Source organism: Mandrillus leucophaeus, unplaced genomic scaffold (genome assembly GCF_000951045.1).
Source record: "Mandrillus leucophaeus isolate KB7577 unplaced genomic scaffold, Mleu.le_1.0 Scaffold770, whole genome shotgun sequence".
NCBI classification, from domain to species: Eukaryota; Metazoa; Chordata; class Mammalia; order Primates; family Cercopithecidae; genus Mandrillus; species Mandrillus leucophaeus.
Window position 1 is genome coordinate 103,815 of NW_012108364.1, and position 11,232 is coordinate 115,046.

The window sequence follows — 11,232 nt, forward strand, 5'->3', positions numbered from 1 at the left end:
TTATAGTGAAAAATTCAGTTCTATAAGCTAGCTGTGTTGTCACAGTTTTATCATAGTTCATAATTATTTCATGTGCAGTTCTATTTAGAGGCCCTGTTAGACTTTTAACAATCCCATCCATATCTGTAATTCTCTGATGGCAAGAATGGATGGAGCATTTCTGAGTTAACGTGCTGAACAGTATTGTACTGGGTGTCATAAACTCTTTATGAATGGTAATATTATGTAAATTGAAATCTGGCCCTCAAACTATATTGCAGCTTTCAGCAGTATGTTTGAAGGCCTCTTTTGTTAATGATCCTGTAATGTATGAATTATGTTCTTGAGTTATTAAAAAAGAATATGAAGGCTTGATAATTATTCATTGGGTAAAGTCAGGAAATTGTAGTGAAAGAACTAATGGTTTTGTTTTTTGGAATACAGGCACCTAAGCTATTGCTAATTGAATTGCTGCTAGAATTAGAAATTATGCTTTAGAATAGAATTGGTATTTCTGTGATTCTTTTTGCTTCTTGGTGTTTTCTCTTGTATCTGTATATCTAGTATTGAGGCTCGCTCTTTCATGTGGCTTTATCCTCTCTCTAATAGCTGTTGTAAAATTCCTGAGTAACTGGCTGCTTCAGGATCAGCTTGCAGAGTCTTGCTTTTAGGTTAGATACAAACAAAGTAAATCATAGTTGGTGTAAATACAGCAAAAAACAGCTGGCTTTAGAATGGAGAACACTACAATTCAAATTTGAAGTATATTCAGAAGAAAACTTTGCTTTACATTTGTTTGTAAATCTAAACAAATATGCAAAATTGGTCAAAATGTAAGTATATAGCATTTTTGAAGATTAATAGTTCCTTGTATGTGCTGATTTTGTATTCTATTCTCTGCATTCATCATTCAGGAATACTACCAATAAATGTATTTATATATCCCTTAATCATGATTTGTCTTTTTGTTTTTTTTTTTTTTAAGTGTATTATAGTTTTTCTTGTAATTTGGGGATTTTGTAACGGATTGCAATTAGCTGCTTTTTAAAACACAGCTTTTTTTCAAACCTAATGTAATAGGTATATTGAGTTTCATTTATGTTTGCCTTATAAATACTCAAACTAGTTTGAGTGAATTGCTTGTAGATTTAAGGGTGATGATAATAACTACCACAATTAAGCCCCTCCCAATTATGCAAGTTTTTAGCATGCCTCACCTCATTTTACCCTACGCTCCCTTGAGCACTACATGTCCCCAGTTTATAAGATGAGAAAATGGACACAGGGAAGGCTAAGTAACTTGTCCAAGGTCAAACAGGTAGGTCTTGGTAGAAGAGGGATTCCAGATTAAGGCTCCAGCCCCAATTATGCTTGCTCTTTCCTCCTGTCCCACTGTCTTTCATGAATCTGGAAATGGAACCATGCTTATTCAGAACCTCGCCTGATACCATTTCAGCAGGACATTACTAAATTTTCCACTCGTGGTCCTATATACTTACTTTTTTTCCTTTTTTACACATCTTCCCAACGATAGAAACTTTAATACTCAAAGTCCAACCCTGGCTTGTCAGAAAGTCTTCCACAGTTAACCGTACCTGACTGCCTCCTTCCCAACCCCTCCCTTCCCCACCACTTACCACACCCAGGTTTATTACTTGTATTTTGCATTCCTTCATCCGTTTCTCTGTAAACATGATTTTCTTTCTAACTTCTTTAATTGTAAGCTTCATGAGAGCAGGGACTTGGTCTATTTTTATAACCTCATCTGTCCACAGAGCATCCTGTAGAGCTCTTTGTACACAAATACTAATAACATTACTTCAATACCTGTAGCTATATTTTTTCTTTTCAGGTTTAATAGCTCTTTGCCTTTTATGCATCCCCCGCAACAAGCTGCAGGTGTGAGCTGTGTTTGGTCCTCCTTCCACAGCGCGTCTGTAGCTTGATGAACTAACTATACAGGCTGGCAGTGTGGAGACCCCACACCTGTGGAGCATACAGGCTTCTGATCAGCGGCACCTGCCATAAGTTTACCGCTTGGTATAGAAGCCCAGGAACAATGTTCACCTGCCACTGCTGCTGTTTTGGTTTCGATGTTTTTATTTCAAAACCAGGCCTCAGTCTTTGACTTGTGAAATTGTTTATGCATGTATCAAAGTGCTTTCAGCTGCAAGAACCAAAATCCAAATTCAAAACAGCTTACCCCATAGGAAATGTATTTGTTTATGTAACTGGAAGTCCAGTCACATAAAGCCCATTTACATAAAAAGGTAGGGTAGACCCCAAGGGTGACATCATCCAGAATCTTTAGCCCAGTTCCCTTGTGCTCTTGCCTTGCCCTCTTTGTTGACTGCTTCCTCCGACTGGTTCTGTGATGAGTACAGAATTTTTAGACATCACATCCATTTACAACCACGTAGAGAAGAGACTGTCTTTCCTGTGACTCCCTCTTAGGGGACTTTGATGCAAACTTAAGCTGTTTCATTGGCTGACATTATATCACATACCCCATTCTCACACCAACCAATACCCTCCACAGGTTGACTTAGGCCTGGATTGATGAACCAGTCATTGGCAGGGGTGGGGTTGGTAGAATTCATATGTTAGGCTTGGACTAATGGTTTTAGAAGTGATTGGGGCCACTCCTGGCAATCAGTGGGCAGGGACCATAGTTGTTTTACATCCCACAGTACATGGGACAGTTCAGCCTAACAAAGGATTGTTCTACATCCCACGTGATTCTTGAATGTTCTGCTGGACATTCAAGTGTTTAGAAAACAATTTTAGATATCTGAACCTAAAACCCAGCCATTTCACATTTTAAAACAAGATATTATTTGGTATAGTGTTAATGTATCATAAATTTTCCAAGAATACAGCCACAAGATAATTAAGGGAAGATTCGACTTCATTTTGTTCAAAACTTTATCAAGAATTGCACCGCTTTTTAAAGATCTTGTTATTGACAGCAGTGCTATTTATACTTAAGTCATCAACATAATTCTACTACAGATATTAAATGATTTTGCTGTTTCTTCTAATGTAGTTGGGCCTGAGCATTTACATATTGAAATATACATTTTATTATAAATTTCTTTCCCTTTATTTTGTGTTTCTATTACATAATTTATGTGAAATCATTTTATTGATTTTGACAATTGTTAACTCCTACTTATCTGAGACCCATCGTATAGCTTAACTTATTTAATCTTTTTTAAGACAGAGTCTCACTCTTTCACCCAGGCTGGAGTGCAGTGGTATGACCTAGGCTCACTACAACCTCCGCCTTCTGGGTTCAAGCTATTCTCCTGCCTCAGCCTGCCTAGTAGCTGGGATTACAGGTGTGCATCACCACGCCTGGCTACTTTTTGTATTTTTAGTAGAGATGGGGTTTCGTCATGTTGGCCAGGCTGGTCTTGAACTTCTGACCTCAAGTGATCTGCCCACCTTGGCCTCCCAAAGTGCTGGGATTACAGACGTGAGCCACTGCGTTCAGCCTTATTTAGTCATCTTGATGTAACTTTTCCAAATAGTATATCTTGGAGTGAACACCAGGAAGTAGCTTTTCCCAAAGTTAATAGAACATTTTGGGAAAATGAGGCCAGTGTCTGATTAAACTACCTTTAAAATTGTTCAGGACGAAGCAATTCCAGCTGTGCTAAAGTAGGACTTTGGGATGAGGTTCATTCCTTTGTGCTCCAAGTAGATTCAAAACTATTTTCTAGGGGGGGATCTTGGCCTTGGCTCCCCTCGAAGCACACATAGGCTGGCATTCTGTTCTGTTGCCCAATCTTGACTTTTCACAGCACAACCAGACTGCTCCACAGCCAGAGGCATAGGTGTCTGCATTCACCTGGGGACAGAGATTTGGCCATACTCCTTAGATGTCAAGGACTACAATCTGGAGTTCCTCATTACCTAACACTCCTTAAAAGCTTAGCTGATAACAGTATTTAGAGAGTATTGCTTGGAGGATGTTTTAGAGCAACACTGTCCAATCAAACTTGGCAACGTTGAAAATTTCCTATATGCTGTCCAATGCAGTAGCCGCTTGCCACCTGTGGCTGTTTAAATTACATTAGAAATTCCTTTCTTCATTATATTAGCCACATGTCTAGTACTTTTGGGCAGCACAGGTAAAGAAGATTCCATTTTTACAGAAAGTTCTCTGGGACCACACCGTTGTAGAAACTGCCTTGAGTTCAAGTCAGGTCAGTGGAGAGCTGGGTACTTGAACTGTGCTAATGGTAGTGCCCAGCCCAAATGCTTTTACTGAACTTTTCATTAATAAGTGGTAATGCTATACTTACTAACTCAATCTCCACAAATGCTGTTCTTATCTGCACCTCACCATTAGAGAAACTACGGCACATGAGGCAGGTTTGAATAGCATGCCCAAGGCAACATGACCAGTAAGCGGCAGAGCTGGGATTTGAACTCAGCAATATGGAACTGGGGTCTCTTGTCACCATCATGCTGTTATGCCTGTCTACTTAGTTGTGATGCGATTGTCTTAAAGTGAAAATTGCATTCTACCCTGTGGATTGGACCACTGGATCTATAAAGGAAAGCTACTGAGGATACTGTTGGCACCATTCTTTATGAAGACCCCTGACAGGGAACTTTTGTTTCTTACTGCACACAACTGCATTTCTGCTGAGCAGTTACCTTACTTTCATTTTATGTTCTCTAGGAGTTGCGTAATGGATCAGGTAGAATTTGTCTTTCACACTGGATGCCGAAAAGCTTAACGCTAAATTTGGGTTTCACCACAAGCAACTGTAATATACGTCATTATGATGATTTACTAGAACCTCATTCCTATGTATTTTAAATCCTCATCTTTAGTTTTATTTTCTCATTCTAAATGTTCACTTTAGCCTACTTAAGTTATTTTTAGATTATGATGGGGCGTGGTGGATAGTTAGACAGCTATTAGTATGAGTTGATATGACTACCATAAAATTACTTTTTGATTTCTGGAACATAACAGCAGCAAATGTATTGACCTTTTGCAATTTGAAACAATACTTTGTTGCCTCATAATCAAAATGTAGTTATGGTTTCTAGCGTACCTGGAAATGTCAGTTTACCTTATTTGTGTCTTTCTGTGTTCCAAAAAAGTATTTATGTTCAGCTGAATAAACAGATCTTATTCTAAACTATGGAAATCAAATGATCTGAGTTCTATTCTAGCATTCTGATGAATCATTTGAATGAAGCCTGAAAAATGAACATTAACAAGTTACTGGAATCATAGAATTTTAGAGCTGGGGCATTAGAAGTCATCTGGAGTAGAGAGGGATGGGGAGACCAAGGGGAACTGAATCACTATGGTCCCATTCTTAGGAAAGGAGCAGAACCATTATTTGAATCCAGACACAGTCTGTTGCTCTTCCCTCTTCCATACTGCCCCTCCCTCACATGCTGCCATCACCAGCCCCCCACCTCAGTGTGCCATTCTAAATATTAAAATTGTAATAGTCTGGTGTGTTCTGTGTACTTTCATAGGCCAAATACAGACTGATCTTGATCTTTTCATCAAACTGATAGTCATAGCTGAGGATGTGGATTTCTGTAACCTAGTTTCTATTTTTGTGTTAACAGGAGACTCACTCTAAACTTACCTTCTCTTGATGAAAAATTTTCTTTTGAGAAACTCTGCCACTTCTCAAAAAAAAAAAAAAAAAATCCATTTCAATTAATGCACTTTCTCTGTAAAGCACCTTGAACCATGGAAATACTGTGAGCAAGCTGAGCAACAGGCCCCAGGGTTTCAAGAGCAGACATGATGTTACCACATTTTGCACTGGCTAGTCACGAAACTTTTCTTAATAGGAAAGCAATTATTTATTCAAGCTCATTGTCTGCTGCATACTTTTGATTCATGTTAGAAGATCAATGGCTGCAGGAACGCTTGTCAACTTAAGCCCTGGGATTATAAAATGCCTTTTTTGATGGCATTAAAGAAAAAATTTACTGCCTGTTTCTCCAGTCTGCCAGAGATGTCTTCAAGGTATTAATTAAGCTCTTCAATGTTTTCCTCTGTATCCTTTGCCACATCTTTAGAAGCATCTCTGAAAAGGCAATGAAATATGTGTGAAGATGGGGGAATAGGGCTTGGCATGGTGGCTTACGCCTGTAATCCCAGTACTTTGGGAGGCCAAGGTGGTTGGATCACTTGAGGTCAGGAGTTCAAGACCAGCCTGGCCAATGGTGAAACCCCATCTCTACTAAAAATACAAAAATTAACTGGGTGTCGTGGCACGCGTCTGTAGTCCCAGCTACTCAGGAGGTTGAGACACGAGAATCACTTGAGTGAGCCCCAGGAATCACTTGAGCCCCAGAGGTGGAGCTTGCAGTGAGCTGAGATTGCAGCACCGCACTCCAGCCTGGGCGACAGAGTGAGACTCTGTCTCAAAAAAAAAAAAAAAAAAAAAAAAGGAAGAGGAAGAGGAAGAACACTTAGGATAAAAGTATCATTGTTTCTGCTTAGGAATCACTTTTTTCAGGATGTTGAATAGATTCTTCTCCCTTTTTTCCATAGAGATTTATTATTGTTTTGTTGTTTTTAATTTGGATTATTTTTTCATGTCTGAATTAGTTTAAGAATCAATTTAAACATAAGCTCTGACCTAGGGAAATTTCTACTTAAAATACACAATAGTAAATCTTCTAAATTAAAAAAAATAGATAAATATTTGCTGGAATCATTACAAATTAATGTTTGCGTATATTATTTTATGGATAGATACATCTTGGCAAATTTCAATGGTTTTCTTCTTTTTCACAGTATCCCTTTATGTACAATTTTATGGTATGCAACATCAGCTTTACAGAATGCTTTTGTGTTTTTATGTGTCCCTAGGCCAAATTACTTTTTGGAGGTTCAAGAATAATTGCTAGCCTAATTCTCTTGCATCTTTATATCATAAATTGCAAGTAGGAAATGTGGCATTGAAGAGTTAGTTATTTCTCCCTATGATTGGGCTATGAGAAGATTATTCTCTGCCACAATAAAAGTTGCTCCTTTTCTTTGGGGATTAATTTCTAAATTTGAAGACTCCGGGTCACAGTTGTCTGGACCGTTTCACCGAAATTTCAGCCCATAAGAAATAAAAATAGATTTTGAAGTAGTTTCTAGGTCACTGGCACAGAAAGCTGGCAAAAAATCTGTAACTTACTTTGGATAGTCCTAGTTAGTACAATTCCACCAGCACAGTCTGTTCTTTTAGATTGTGATTCAAGTTTAGGAGAAAAGAAAATTTAGAGATCCTTAAATGTTACCCTAACCCCAAAAGTGCTTTTGCATTCTTACACTAGAACTTTAGTTTGGGTAATTCTCTTTGTAGATCCCCTGATTTAGGGTAAAGGTAGGCATATTTAACCAGCTAACAGTTCTATATTTCACCTTATTGAACAATCCACATTTATTTGTTATTTTAGGTAAGTTCCAATTTTGGATCAGACAGTGGAGGCTGTGGTTATACAAGAAAACACGTAGACTTGGAGCCAACAAATCCTGACTTAATATGAACTGACCTTGGTCAAATACATTTTCTGAATCTGTTTTCATGTTTAAAACAAATAATAGCAACCTCACAGACGTATCATGATTAATAAAAATAATAATTATGTTATTTAAGTGCTGCATGTGTACTAGGCCCTACCAGCATTTATACTGTTATTATCCCCATAAAGAAAGTGAGGCTTCAGAAGTTAAGTATGTATCCTAAAGTCAGGGGGTAGAGTCAGTTTTGAAACCAGATTCTGCCTAACTCACTCCAGTGATTTTGTGCTCAACTATTATGCCATCCATGGTGCTTCTTTGAAGGAAGACCCACATCTGAAAGGACCTGGTACTCTGTAGGGACTGGATGTCTGTTATGTGTGTTTTATTGACTAAACTCCAGCTTCTTATGGTCAACTCATCTACATACTATCTCAAAATTTCTGATATGCTAAAGAAGTATTAATAACTACATTATCAGTTACAAATCTTGTTCGTGGTTTTTCATAGCAATGGCCTTATAAGAGCCCATGGAACCTTCCAGGTATCCTCTCAGGAACTCTAGCAGTCTCTTCTCAAGAAAGCCTCAATAGAGCCCAGAGACCTTTCTAGTGATGGGAGAAGGAAAATGCCCGGGCTTCTAACCCCCGAACTGGCCAATCTCAGGTTTACATTGAACAGGGAAGTGTATACTTTTTAACCAATCATGAAATTTTCCAATGCCCAATGCACATCCTGTGACACTCAAGAGGATGATTTTGATTGAGTTCCATGAGCAAAAATCCAAATATTGGTAGTCACCATTGCAAAATTCAAAAGGTATTCCTCTAATAGAACTGCTGTCAGAGCTAAGAGTCAGTGAGAATTATGGAAGCTTATATTTTCTTTCTGGTTGAGATTATTTTTTCTGTTTAGGAAGCATGAAACTGTTCTCTCACGATTTTTGACACTATAAGACCCTAGAACTGTGGTGACATCATCTTGCCTAATTACAAAAGAGTTCTAATGGCTGAGCTCAGAAATCCACTCAACTTCTTATAATCTTCAAAAAGTATGTGTTGGTCACAAGAAACAGGAATGCACTACATCCTCAATGAACACCTTCAGCTATTGTCTGGTCATCATTCTGGAATTCTCATTCTGGGAAGTGCCAGTCCCAGTCCCCAGTGGAGAGAGCTCTATCCTGTTTCTCCTTGACAAATTCTACACCTTTTCAAGGCCTGCCCTGCCCTAACCTTGAGCTGCAGGTGGAAGAGAGGCTTGAAGGTAAGCAGCCGCCTTGCTCCCTACACCTGGCTCAGAGAATGCTATAAATACCAGGGTCCTGGAGCTCCCCACCTTCGAGATGATGCTGTTCTACAGACCAAACACCTGACCTTGCTCAGAATGCAGTTTCTGTTAAATAAACAGGCTCATCCATTCTCACTATAAAGAAGTTATTCCAATTCCAGAGTTATGTGGCAGAGCCTCCTTACCCCCTTTCTCCTACTGATTGAAATTCTTTGTTGTCTTTTTGTTTGTTTAAGATAGAGTCTTACTCTGTAACCCAGGCTGAAGTTCAGAGGCATAGTCTCAGCTCACTGCAGCCTCCGCCTTCTGGGTTCAAGTGATTCTTCTGACTCAGCCTCCTGAGTAGCTGGGGTTATAGGCATGCGCCAGCCCACCCAGCTAATTTTTGTATTTTTAGTAAAGATGGGGTTTCACCATTGTTGGCCAGAATGGTCTCGAACTCCTGACCTCAAGTGATCCACCCGCATTGACCTCCCAAAGTGCTGAGATTATAGGCGTGAGCCACCATGCCCAGCTGAAATTCTTCATTGTCTTTAACGGAAACCTAATGACTCAGCCAACAGCCTAACTTTGGTTTATTGGTTTACAACTGTTCAAATAACATTCCCAGCCATGGAATAAATACAGACAGTCAACTTATTTCAATGTCAACCTTTTAAAATAGGTACATGTATATGATGTTTTTTGTCATTTAATTTGGATAAAATAAGTAGTAACGGGAAACACAGCGCTTCTGAGTTACAAGAATAGATGTGAAAAGATGAGATGCCATGCCTACCCTCAGCCAGCACCCCACAGGACACACACACACACACACACACACACACACACAACTTGGTGATAACCTCACCATTTACCAGATGCATAAGAAAATAAACAAGGCACTCCTTGTCACAGATACTCACTCTTTGGTGACTGCGAGGCAGAAGAGTGTGGTGGTGAACACAGGGGTCTTGCAATCAGACAGACCTGGGTTTGGATCCTCAGCCTACATTATGAGGGAGTGGCCTTGGGCAGGTTACCTACCTCCGCTCCCCTAGCCTCAGGTGCACCATCTGTTCAATGGTGCACTTCCTGACTCAGCTCATCATCTGTTACATGTGAATAGTAATGCTAACCAGGGGATCAGCTGCAATGTGTAAGCCGCTCAGCGCTGGTGTTGGTGCACAGCAGCTCTCAATAATCAATGTAATTATATGATTACTTCCTCTAGGCCAAGCACAATCTAGAGCTCTGCCTTGTGCTGCATTTGGAAGCATTTATTTGCTGAAAGACAGGCCAACCTCTATTCCTGTGTAATTGGTTAGGTCTGCAGGCACTGGGTAATTGGGTTCCCAGATGGCTTCAGCTCTTCTTTGAGCTTCCATTAAATAATACTTTAATTATTAGCTCAAGAGGACATTGAACACAGTCCCTGCCAATCTTCCCAGCCTTCCCTATCGGAAGCCAGGGACAGTTGTGGAGGGGCAGGACCCTTCCTGTGAGCGTTGAGAACTGAGATGGGCTGGGGAGAAGCAAGCCCATGCTTTCTGGTTCTATATATTTATGATTGTATCTGGTCCTGGCACATCTCTGCAGCTTAACAGAACTGGGATTTTTTTTTTTTTAACCTTCCCCACATTTACAGAGAAGGACATTGAGGCTTGGACACTTTGCAAGACAAGATAGAAGCTGAGTCCAAGCCGTCTAACCTCCAGGTCAGTGTCCTGGGCTCCTGAGCCTCAGAAGGCAAGAAAGAAGGGACACAGACGTCAGCGTCCCTGATGGATGGGGCTGTCTCCGTCACGACTTGTGTCATGGAGCATTGTCACAAAGCTCTGCAGTTAGGAGGCAGAGCGACCTGCTACCACCTGTCCCCTCCTCTCCAGTCCTGCCCTGCAGGCAGCCCGGGCACCTGCTGTCTTCCTGGCCTCCCAGATCCTCAAGACGGAGCTCCAGGAACTATCCCTTCCTCCGCCTGGGCAGGATGCCACCTTCACAAGGCAAATCACATCCATTTGATCTTGAACAAAAGGCTGCCGTGGTGTCTGAAATGACAACCCCCAGGCGGGTGATGTCATGCTGTTTTGTTTGTCTCCATGGACTGTGTGGATCCAATTTCAGTTGTGAAGAAAACGGTCTGGGGAAAAAAGTTACTTCATTCGGAAAATTCCGAGAAGCCATAAATACAGCTTGCAGCTGAGGAAAGCACTTTCACACTCAGACAATGGATTTGGGTGGAAGAAAAGACTTCCCACCCCCAAGGCTGAGCCCCTTCACTCTCACCCATCGCCACTGGCAGCCCGCTTCTGCCAGCAGATAGACGTGTGCATGGTTCTGGCAAGATCTCAAGCAATCCCCTTCCCCAAGGAGACTCTCCATGACCCAGTGGCAAGTTGGCAGGAGATGTGTTTTCCCTGGTTCTCATCCTAAATTGTCTCCTGCCCAGAGTCCATCCCTCAAGTATCGGGCAC